Raw genomic sequence first — 11,471 nt, forward strand, 5'->3', positions numbered from 1 at the left:
GTTGTATGTCACAGTTGCACATCCTTCTAGTTGCCGTATGTGGGATGCGGCCTCAGCATGGCCGGACAAGCGGTGCGTCGGTGCGCGCCCGGGATCCGAAGCCAGGCCGCCAGTAGCAGAGCGTGCACACCCAACTGCTAAGCCACGGGGCCAGCCCTCCACTTTGCCTTCAAAGTCCACTTTTCTTTTTTTGACAATGGATGTGCACTGGCAGTAAAAAAAATAAAATGTTGTGGTGTGCTGACAACATGTGGCATTCAAAACACTATCGAGTTATAACTCCATGGCAGCAATTTGTAGTGTGCTGAGACGAGCAGTGGTGCAAAGGGATGAGAGTGCCACGTATGGTCTCTGTCACAACTACTCGACTCTGCCATTGTAGTGGGAAAACGGCCATACACAACATGTGACTGTATTCCAATGGGTGTGAGTGTAGCTTTATCCAATAAAATTTTATATATGGACCCTGAGATTTGAATTCCCCATAATTTTCACGTGTCATGAAATATCCTTTTGATTTTTTCTCCAATGATTTAAAGATGTAAAACTACTCTTTGCTCACAGGCCACACCAAAATAGTGGGTGGGCTGGATTTGGCCCATGGGCCACTGTTGGCCATCTTTAGACGAAAAATCTTCCATATGGAATGTGTGCCTTTTTTTTTTTTTTTCTGTGAGGAGGATCGGCCCTGAGCTAACATCTGCTGCCAGTCTTCCTCTTTCTGCTGAGGAAGATTAGCCGTGAGCTAGCATCTGTGCCCATCCTCCTCTATTTTGTATGTGGGATGCCGCTACATCATGGCTGAATTAGCTGTGTGTAGGTCCACACCCAGGATCTGAACCTGCGAATGCCACACCACCGAAGTGGAGTGCGCAAACTTAACCACTACAACACTAGGGAATGCGTGCCTTTTGTCCTCCCAGTGTGACCCAGGACTTTTTAGGGGCAGTACCACAACTTCTAATAGACAAAGGCCCCTGATGACCACCACACACCCCTAATAAGTGAACTCAGTATTAGTTTCCATCTTATTCCGTCTCTATGTCTGGCTAGTTCTCTCCCAGTATTCAGCCTCAGACAGCCTGGCACATGATCCATTGTTAATCCCACAGCACTGTCAACATTGATCCCAGATGGAGCTCCCTCATCTAGATATAACATTCCATCCATAAGGGGTTACTTGAGCCCCCAGAGTTAGGTTCTAGAACACAGAGCTAAGGCCAAATACTACCTACACCCACAACAGCAAACTACTTCTCTAATCCCTGGTTTCATCCGAGACTGAGGCATAAAGAAGTGATTCTTAACCCTTGCTGAATATTTGATCACCTGGGCAGCATTAAAAAAAAATGCCCAGTCCCCGTCTCAGGAGACTCGTTTAATAGACCTGAGGAGACCTGAGTACTATATTTTTTAAAATAGGTAATATAGGGGCCGGCCTCGTGGTGTAGTGGTTAAGTGCATGTGCTCCACTGCTGGCGGCCCGGATTTGGATCCCGCGTGTGCACCGATGCACCACTTGTCAGGCCATGCTGTGGTGGCGTCCCATATAAAGTAGAGGAAGATGGGCACAGATGTTAGCCCAGGGCCAGTCTTCCTCAGGGAGGATTGGCATGGATGTTAGCTCAGAGCTGATGTTCCTCACCAAAAAAAAAAAAGGTAATATACGGGCTGGCCTGGTGATGTAGTGGTTAAGTTCACGCCTTCTGCTTTGGTGGCCCGGGGTTTGCAGATTCAAATCCTGAGCGCAGTCCTATGCACCACTTGTCAGGCCATGCTGTGGTGGCGTCCCATATAAAGTAGAGGAAGATGGGCACGGATGTTAGCCCAGGGCCAGTCTTCCTCAGCATAAAGAGGAGGATTGCCAACAGATGTTAGCTTAGGGCTAATCTTTCTCACAAAAAATAGGTAATGTATTCATATGGTTCAATATAAAAATGATACAAATGGTATTCACTGAGAAGTCTCATTCCCACCCCATTTATCTTGGAGGCCCCTATATTTACCACTTTTATTTGCCTCTTTTGTGTATTACACACGTGTTTCTTTTTTTTTTTTAAGGTTTTATTTATTTATTTATTTTTGGTGAGGAAGATCAGCCCTGAGCTAATATCCATGCCAATCCTCCTCTTTTTGCTGAGGAAGACAGCCCCAAGCTAACATCTATTGCCAATCTTCTTCCTTTTTTTTCCCTTTTTCTCCCCAAGGCCCCAGTAGACAGTTGTATGTCATAGTTGCACATCCTTCTAGTTGCTGTATGTGGGACACCGCCTCAGCATGGCCCGACAAGTGGTGCATCGGTGCGCGCCGGGGATTCGAACCCTGGCCGCCAGTAGCCGAGCACGCGCATTACTGCTAAGCCACGGGGCCGGCCCCCACACGTGTTTCTTTATGCAGGTAAAAATAAATAAGAATATTTTTATTTTCCTCCTTTCTTACACTAGGGAAAACATTATATCCACTCTTCTGTATCTGGCTGTTAAAAAAATCAAATAATAAATCCTGGAAATATTTCCATATCAGTATGTAGAGAGGTGCCTCATTGTTTGTTTTCACATTTGCATACTATGCCATTGTGAAGTTATACCATAGTTTATTTAATGAGTCTCTACAGGCAGATATTCAAATTATTTCCAAAGTCCTGTTACAAACAATGCCACAATGTATAACTTTGTACATATATAATTTCATATGTATGCAGGTGTCTTAGTCTGTTTGGGCTGCTATAACAAACTACCATAGACTGAGTGGCTTATAAACAGAAATTTATGTCTCACAGTTCTGATGGCTAGGAAGTCCAAGATCAAGGTGCTGGCAGATTCAGTGTCAGGTGGGCCCACTTCCTGGTTCCTGTGTCCTCACATGGCAGAAGAGGTAAGGGAGCTGTCTGGGGTCTTTTACAAGGGCACTAATGCCATTCATGAGGGCTCCACTCTCATGACCTAATCACCTCCCAAAGGCCCCACTTCCAAATACCATCAGACTGGGAATTAGATTTCAACATATGCATTTGGGGGGACACAAACATTCAGTCTATAACAGCAGGTATTTCTGTAGAATGAATTCCCAGAAATGGGACTGCAGATTAAAGGGTGAATGCATATCTAAAGATATGGTCAAACTGCCTTCCCTAAAGGTTGCAACATTTTGTACTTCAGCAGTAATATAAGAGAATGCCTACATCCCCACAGCCTCATCAACAGTGTGTGTCTTACTAGGCTGGGCTTACGCAGCAAAGGTTTACTTCTGACCTATACAGGGAAATGTTCCTCTGTGCAGCAACTCAGCAATCCAGGCTGCTGGAAACTCCACTGTCCTGAGGCTACCTGACTTTCTCCCTCAGGGGTTGAACTGGGGAACAGAACCAGAGATGCTCTTTAATTTATTAACACCAGATATTAAAGCTTCAGCCCAGAGGAATATGTTAATTATGCTTGCATTTTATGGATGAGGATGAGTCACATGCCAAGCCTAAGTGAAGAGAGAGCAGGGAATTGCATTTTCCATATCCTCAGAAGGAGAGGAGAACCAGATATTGATGAAATTATACATCCAACTTTCAGATTCTTGCCACCCTGGTAGGTGAAAAAAATGTTCAGAGTAGTTTTATTTTGCATTTCTCTTATAAGGAGTGAGGTGGAGCATCTTTTCATATGTTTAAGAACCATCATCAGTATTATTTATTTATTTATTTTTTGTGAGGAAGATCAGCCCTGAGCTAACATCTGATGCCAATCCTCCTTTTTTTTTTTTTTTCTGCTGAGGAAGACTGGCCCTGGGCTAACATCCGTGCCCATCTTCCTCTACTTTGTATGGGACACTGTCACAGCATGGCCTGACAAGTGGTGTGTCGGTGAGCGCCCAGGATCCAAAACTGGAACCCCAGGCTGCAGAAGTGGAGCTCGCACACTTAACCACTACGCCACTGGGCCGGCCCCCATCATCAGTACTTTTTAAAACTCCTAGCTAATTCTAATATGCCATCAGACTTGCACCTCCTGGAGATTTACTACTCAGTTTAGATTTTCCATCTGAAAGAAACATCTTTTCCCTTCCATGATTAGTAGGATGGTGGTGATTGACCCCCTGAGAACTTGCCTGAGACCCTGCCTTTTAAGTATTAGTACAGTAGTCTCCCCTTATCCGCAGTTTCGTTTTCTGTGGTTTCAGTTACCTGCAGTCACCCACGGTTTGAAAATAGTAAATGGAAAGTTCCAGAAATAAACAATTCATAAGTTTTAAATTGCACTCTGGCTCTGAGTACCATGATGAAATCTCACACCATCCCGCTTCATCCCGCCTGGAATGTGAATCATTTCTTTATTCAGCAGATCCACGCTGTATACGTTCGCAGCCCATTAGTCATTTAGTAGCCCTCAAGTTATCAAATTGACTGTTGAGGTATCAAAGTGCTTGTGTTCAAGTAACCCTTATTTTACTTAATAATGGCCCCAAAGTGCAAGAATAATGATGCTGGCAATTCGGATACATCAAAGAGAAGTTGTCAAGTGCTTTATTTAAGTGAAAAGGTGAAAGTTCTTGACTTAAGGAAAGGAAAAACATCGTATACTGAGGTTGCCATGATCTACGATAAGAATGAATCTTCTACTCGTGAAATTGTGAAGAAGGGAAAAGAAATTTGTACTAGTTTTGCTGACGCACCCCAAACTGCAAAAGTTATGGCCACAGTGTGTGATAAGTGCTTAGTTAAGAAAGAGTTCAGGGCTGGCCCAGTGGCTTAGCGGTTAAGTGCACGCGCTCCACTACTGGCAGCCTGGGTTCAGGTCCCGGGCGCGCACCGATGCACCGCTTCTCCGGCCATGCTGAGGCCGCGTCCCACATACAGCAACTAGAAGGATGTGCAGCTATGACATACAACTATCTACTGGGGCTTTGGGGAAGAAAAAAAGGAGGAGGATTGGCAATAGATGTTAGCTCAGAGCCGGTCTTCCTCAGCAAAAAGAGGAGGATTAGCATGGATGTTAGCTCAGGGCTGATCACACACACACACACACACACACACACACGAGTTCAGTACTATCTATGGTTTCAGGCATCCACTGGGGGTCTTAAAACATATCCTCTGCAGATAAGGGGGGGCTACTATAATAGTCTGATTCTCATTATAAAATAACTTTCAGTCTATAACCCTAGCATTTATGCCATATACCTTATGTACCAGACGGGGAGCAGGATGGTCAGTCTGTAATTGTTAGAGCCAGAACTAGAAATCTTTGCCTAAAAACAGCAAAGACTCAATGCTTAAATGTTATGAGAGTTTTGCATCAACCCCTGTGATCACCATGTCTATCTGAGGGAGAAAGTATCTCATAATTGCTCTTCATTGTACTCTCATCTCTATAAGGGTAAAATCTCCTTCTAATGATGTAGACGGTGGATAGAAGACTTCAGTCCCAAGACCCTCATTCCTAACACAAAACTAAAACCTCAAAAGCTTGTATAAAAGTGTAAACACTTTTTTTTCCACTCAGGTCCCTGTTTCCACATTTTTATTTCCTACCAATCACAATAGCAGTTCCTCTGAACATCTTTCCTTCGGAAAATGAAGACTTTGTTTTTGTTCAAAACCCCAGATCACCTAGGATCCTCTCACTCAATTCCTAGTGCAAAGTCTATTCAAAAAGTAGTCTGACTTAGGTCAGAGTCTAACCCTCCTGAGATTAGGCAATCAGATCGGTCCATACCTGCAACACTAGAGTGACTCAGTGATCTTACAAAAGTTTACTCACCACGGATTCATGGCATAACTGTCTCAACTAGGCAAACTTTCTGCTGCAGTAATTAGAAACCCGATTCAAAATAGTTCAAGTAGAAAGGGCATCTGTCATTTCCCATAACACAAAGTCTGTAGTAGGGCAGCTCAAGATGCAGGATATCCAGACCCTGAGGCTGCTTCTCTGTGATTTTCTTGGTTCTAATCACCTTCAGATTTTGGCTTCATCCTTGGGCTGGTGGCTAGATGGCTGCAGTCACCCCAGGTCTCACTCAATCCAGTCATGACAATGCCCAATGGAAGAAGGATTATTTCTTTGAGCGTTTTTTTTTTTTTTTGCTGAGGAAGATTAGCCCTGAGCTAACATCTGTGCCAATCTTCCTCTATTTTATATGTGGGTAGCCAGCACAGCATGGCTGACGAGTGGTGTAGGTCTGTGCCTAGGATCTGAACCTGTGAACCCAGGCCGCTAAAGCAGAGCGCACCGAACTTAACGACTAGGCCACGGGGCTGGCCCCTCTTTGTGTCTCTTTTTAAGAGCAAAGAGCACTTCTTCCAGAAACCTTCCTGGAGATTCCCCTTCCCATCCCCACCCCATCAGGTCATATGTCCATTCCTAATGCAAGCAGTGGCAAGAATGGGGCCACCCATGCCTGACTTAGACCAAACAAGACCGTATGTAGCTTTGGCATTGGGAAGAAGAAAAAATGAGGGGTAGACATTCAAGCAAATGTGGGCTAAAACTCCCTGCACTGAGCATCTTCTGGTTTACTGGGATTGCGGATGCAAAGGTGAATACTATGTGGCCCTTACTGGTAGTGCTCAGTCTAGATGACGAATAAACATTAAGTGAGCTTCTGATTTTAATCTGGCTCCTTAAATGGCCTTCCTAGAGAGAGAGAATGGGCTTTTCAGTTGTGATGAGAATTTCCCTTTTTTCCCCAGTTTTATTGAGTTATAATTGACATATAACATTGTAATACTAGTTTTAGGTGTACAACATAATGATTTGATATATGTATACATTGTGAAATGATTACCACAATAAATTTAGTTAATGTCCATCACCTGACATAGTTACAAATTTTTTTTCCTTGTGAGGAGAACTTTTAAGATTTACTCTTGGGCCGGCCAGGTGGCATAGTGGTTAAGTTAGGCGTGCTCTGCTCCAGCAGCCTGGGTTTCGTGGCAGGCATCCCACATATAAAATGGAGGAAGACGGGCATGGATGTTAGCTCAGGGCCAATCTTCCTCAGCAAAAAAAGGAGGATCGGCAGCAGATGTTAGCTCAGGGCTAATCTACCTCACACCCACACACATACATACACACAAAAAGATTTACTCTCTTAGTAACTTTCAAATATATGATACAGTATTGTTTTTTATTTTATTATTTTTTAATTTTTTTAATAATTTTATTTATTTATTTATTTTTTCCCCAAAACCCCAATAGATAGTTGTATGTCATAGCTGCACATCCTTCTAGTTGTTGTATGTGGGACGTGGCCTCAGCATGGCCGGAGAAGCGGTGCGTCGGTGCGCACCCGGGATCCGAACCCGGGCGGCCAGCAGTGGAGCACGTGCACTTAACCGCTAAGCCACGGGGCCGGCCCTATGATACAGTATTGTTAACTTTAGTCACCATGCTGTACATTACATCCCCAGAACTTATTTCCCTTATAACTGGCAGTTTATACCTTTTGACCACCTTCACCCATTTTGCCCACTCCGTACCCCATGCCTCTGGCAACCACCAATCTGTTCTCTGTATCTGAGTTCGGGTTTTTAGATTCCACATATAAGTGAGATCATACATATTTGTCTTTCTCTGTCTGACTTAGCATAAAGCCCTGAAGGTCCATCCATGTTGTCACAAATGGCAGAATTTTCTGCCTTTTTATGGCTGAATAGTATTCCATTATATATATACACCACATTTTCTTTCTTTTTTTTTTTTTGTGAGGAAGATCAGCCCTGAGATAACATCCATTGCCAATCCTCCTCCTTTTTTTTTTCCCCCTAAGCCCCAGTAGATAGTTGTATGTCATAGTTACACATCCTTCTAGTTGCCGTATGTGGGACGCCACCTCAGCATGACTCGAGAAGTGGTGTGTCGGTGCGTGCCCGGGATCCGAACCTGGGCCACCAGTAGCGGAGCACGTGCACCTGACCGCTAAGCCACGGGGCTGGCCCAACCACATTTTCTTTATCCACTCATCTGTTGGTGGACACTTAGGTTGCTTCCATGTCTTGGCTATTATAAATAATGCTGCAATGAACATGGTAATGAAGATATCTTTTCATCATAGTGATTTTGTTTCCTCTGGATATATACCCAGAAGTGGAATTGCTGGGTCATATGGTAGTTCTGCTTTTACTTTTTTGAGGAACCTCCATACTGTTTTCTGTATTGGCTGCACCAACTTACATTCCTACCAACAGTGCACAAGGGTTCCAATTTCTCCACATCCTCACGAACATTTATTTCTTGTCTTTTTGATAATAGGCATTCTAATAGGTGTGAAGTGATATCTCATTGTGGTTTTGATTTGCATTTCCCTGATGATTAGTGATGTTGAGCATCTTTTCATGTATCTGTTGGCCGAGAATTTCACCTTCTACTTTCTAGCTCTCTTTCCCCTTCTCTTTTTTTTTTTACCATCCATTCAACAAAACCCCACTGAGTGCCTACTCTGTGCCAGGCACAATGCTCTAGAGTCCCATCTTCAGAGAACTTACATTCTAGCTTAAATTGTTTATTTGACAACTACATTTCTTTTTTCTTTTCTTTTTTTGTGAGAAAGACTGGCCCTGAGCTAACATCTGCCAATCTGCCTCTTTTTTCTGAGGAAGACTGGCCTTGGGCTAACATCCGTGCCCATTTTCCTCCACTTTATATGGGATGCCGCCACAGCATGGCTTGCCAAGCGGTGCATGGGTGCGCGCCCGGGATCCCAACCGGCCAACCCCTGGCTGCGCAGCGGAGCGCGCGCACTTAACCGCTTGCGTCACCGGGCCGGCCCCCTACATTTCTTATTGTAAATGATTACGGCCTTCCTTTTCATTTTAAAATTCATTGTAATTTTGGTTAGTATCTGCAAGAAACTAGCCACCTCTGGGCCTGCGGACCTCAGGACCACCACATTCGGGGATATGGAGGTTGTGCCACGTGCTGCCTCAGCTGGCCATCTGGCTTCCCTAAATGACACTTCTGTCATCACCACAATAAGAGCCAATAGAAGTTTTTAAGTGGTGGATTGACATGATCAGCACTAGTCTGTCTCAGAGAACTTAAACTTTAACACAAAACACATTAAAAAAAAAAACCCAGGGCCGGCCCGTGGCTTTGCGGTTGTGTGTGCGCTCCGCTACTGGCGGCCTGGGTTAAGATCCCGGCGCGCACCGATGCACCGCTTGTCCGGCCATGCTGAGGCTGTGTCCCACATACAGCAACTAGAAGGATGTGCAGCTATGACATACAACTATCTACTGCGGCTTTGGGGGTAAAAAAAAAGGAGGAGGATTGGCAATAGATGTTAGCTCAGAGCCGGTCTGCCTCAGCAAAAAAGAGGAGGATTAGCATGGATGTTAGCTCAGGGCTGATCTTCCTCACAAAAAAAAAAAAAAAAAAAACACCCAAATCAACTCACAGCAGAACTTGATTTTGACTTCATTTCTAGCTGGCCTGGAGGTGTTCTTGGTCTCAGAGTTTTGTCTCTGGCCTCAGTGGGTGCTATACTCCTTTGAATGCTGCCTCAGTGGGGTAAGTGGTTTCCTGCACATCCATGACTTGCTTCACTCCCTGCTCTTAGCATACTTGTAAGTTGACTCCTGGCTAGACTTTGGGACATTCTTCTGGGAAAATTTAAGGAACTAAGGTGCAAAGATCAATGTCAAGTCATCTTTGCTTCCAGTCCTTCTCTGATCTGAGCTCTAGTATTAGCACCCTTGTGACTCTGGTCAAGGAACCAGACCCCTGCACTAGCCCTCAGGCCAGAGTTCTGACTTCTAACTTTCCTTCCTTGGCTTTGCTAGCTGGCCATGGGGCAGGAGGCCTGCTCTTGAACTCCACCTGCACTGCAGGGGCCTCTCCTACCTACTGCCAAGCAGCCTTGAAACTGACTAGGGACTCCAGGGCTAGAAACCCCACTACTCTGTTTTTAAAAATCTGTGAAATGTGCTCTTTGCAGCCGGCGCTGAGCGATGGGCAACTCTCGGGACAACTGGCACAAGCGCCGCAAGACCGGGGGCAAGACAAAGCCCTAACAGAAGAAGCGGAAGTATGAGCTGGGCCGCCCCGCCACCAACACGAAGATTGGCCCCGCCGCATACACACAGTCCGTGTGCGGGGAGGCAACAAGAAGTACCGCGCCTTAAGGCTGGACGTGGGGAACTTCTCCTGAGGCTCCGAGTGTTGTACGCGCAAAACTAGGATTATTGATGTTGTCTACAACGCATCCAACAACGAACTGGTCCGCACCAAGACCCTGGTGAAGAACTGCATCGTGCTCGTTGACAGCACACCGTACCGACAGTGGTACGAGTCCCACTATGCACTGCCCCTGGGCCGCAAGAAGGGGGCCAAGCTGACTCCTGAGGAGGAAGAGATTTTAAACAAAAAACGATCAAAGAAGATTCAGAAGAAATATGATGAAAGACAAAATAATGTTAAAATCAGCAATCTTCTGGAGAAACAGTTCCAGCAGGGCAAGCTTCTTGCATGCATCACCTCAAGACCAGGCCAGTGTGGCCAAGCAGATAGCTATGTGCTAGAGGGCAAGGAGCTGGAGTTCTATTTGAGAAAAATCAAGGCCCGGAAAGGCAGCTCATGTAATAAAGGGGTTTATTGTTCTCTGTAAAAAAAAAATCTGTGAAATGTGTTCAATATCACGATTTTCCTGAGTACCCCATCTCAGCTGGGTCTTTGGCAGTCCTTTCCATGATAATCTACCTCTCCCATCTTCTATCTCAGCTCCCACCACTTTCAGCCTCACGAAGAAAATATAGGCAGTCAGATGTTAGCTCCTTTCCAGTTACTCACTTATTTGTATCTCTTATGGGTTGAATTGTGGATCCCCCCCAATTAATATGTTGAAGTCTCAACCCCCAGTACCTCAGAATGTGACAGTAATTGAAAATAGGGTCTTTACAGACATAATTAACTTAAAGCCAGGTCATTTGGGTAGGCCCCAATCTAACATGACTAGTGTCCTTCTAAAAAGGGGAAATTTGGACACAGAAAGATGGGCAGAGGGAAAATGATGCAAAGAAACAGGGAGGGGCCAGCCCAGTGGTGCAAGCGGTTAAGTGCACGTGCTCCGCTTCTGTGGCCTGGGGTTCGTGGGTTTGGATCCCGGGCGCGAACCGATGCACCGCTTGTCAAGCCATGCTGTGGTGGCGTCCCATATAAAGTAGAGGAAGATGGGCACGCATGTTAGCTCAGAGTTGATCTTCCTCACACACACACAAAAGAAACAGGGAGAATGCTATGTGAATATGAAGATGGTCATCTACAAGCCAAGGAGAGAGGCCTGGAACATATATTTTCCTCAGCATCCTCAGAAGGAACCAACTCTGCCAACAGCTTGATTTCAGACTTCTAGCCTGGAAAATTGAGAGAATAAATTTCTGTTGCTTAAGCCTCCTGGGGGCTTAGCAAACTAATACAGTGTCCATGCACACATTCGTTCTTTAATTCTTTCTCTGGAAAGAGGTCTGTCTTCTTGGGTCTGTGGCT

The 11,471-nt window shown here is 45.1% G+C and overlaps 1 pseudogene; it reads left to right on the plus strand.

Annotated features, from left to right (window-relative positions):
* The first annotated feature begins 9,920 nt into the window (after window positions 1–9,920).
* On the plus strand, window positions 9,921–10,593 carry LOC101388377 (small ribosomal subunit protein eS8 pseudogene; annotated as a pseudogene).
* Window positions 10,594–11,471: the final 878 nt, after the last annotated feature.

The sequence above is a fragment of the Ceratotherium simum genome, chromosome 35 (genome assembly GCF_057802395.1).
Source record: "Ceratotherium simum simum isolate JZ-2026a chromosome 35, ASM5780239v1, whole genome shotgun sequence".
NCBI classification, from domain to species: Eukaryota; Metazoa; Chordata; class Mammalia; order Perissodactyla; family Rhinocerotidae; genus Ceratotherium; species Ceratotherium simum.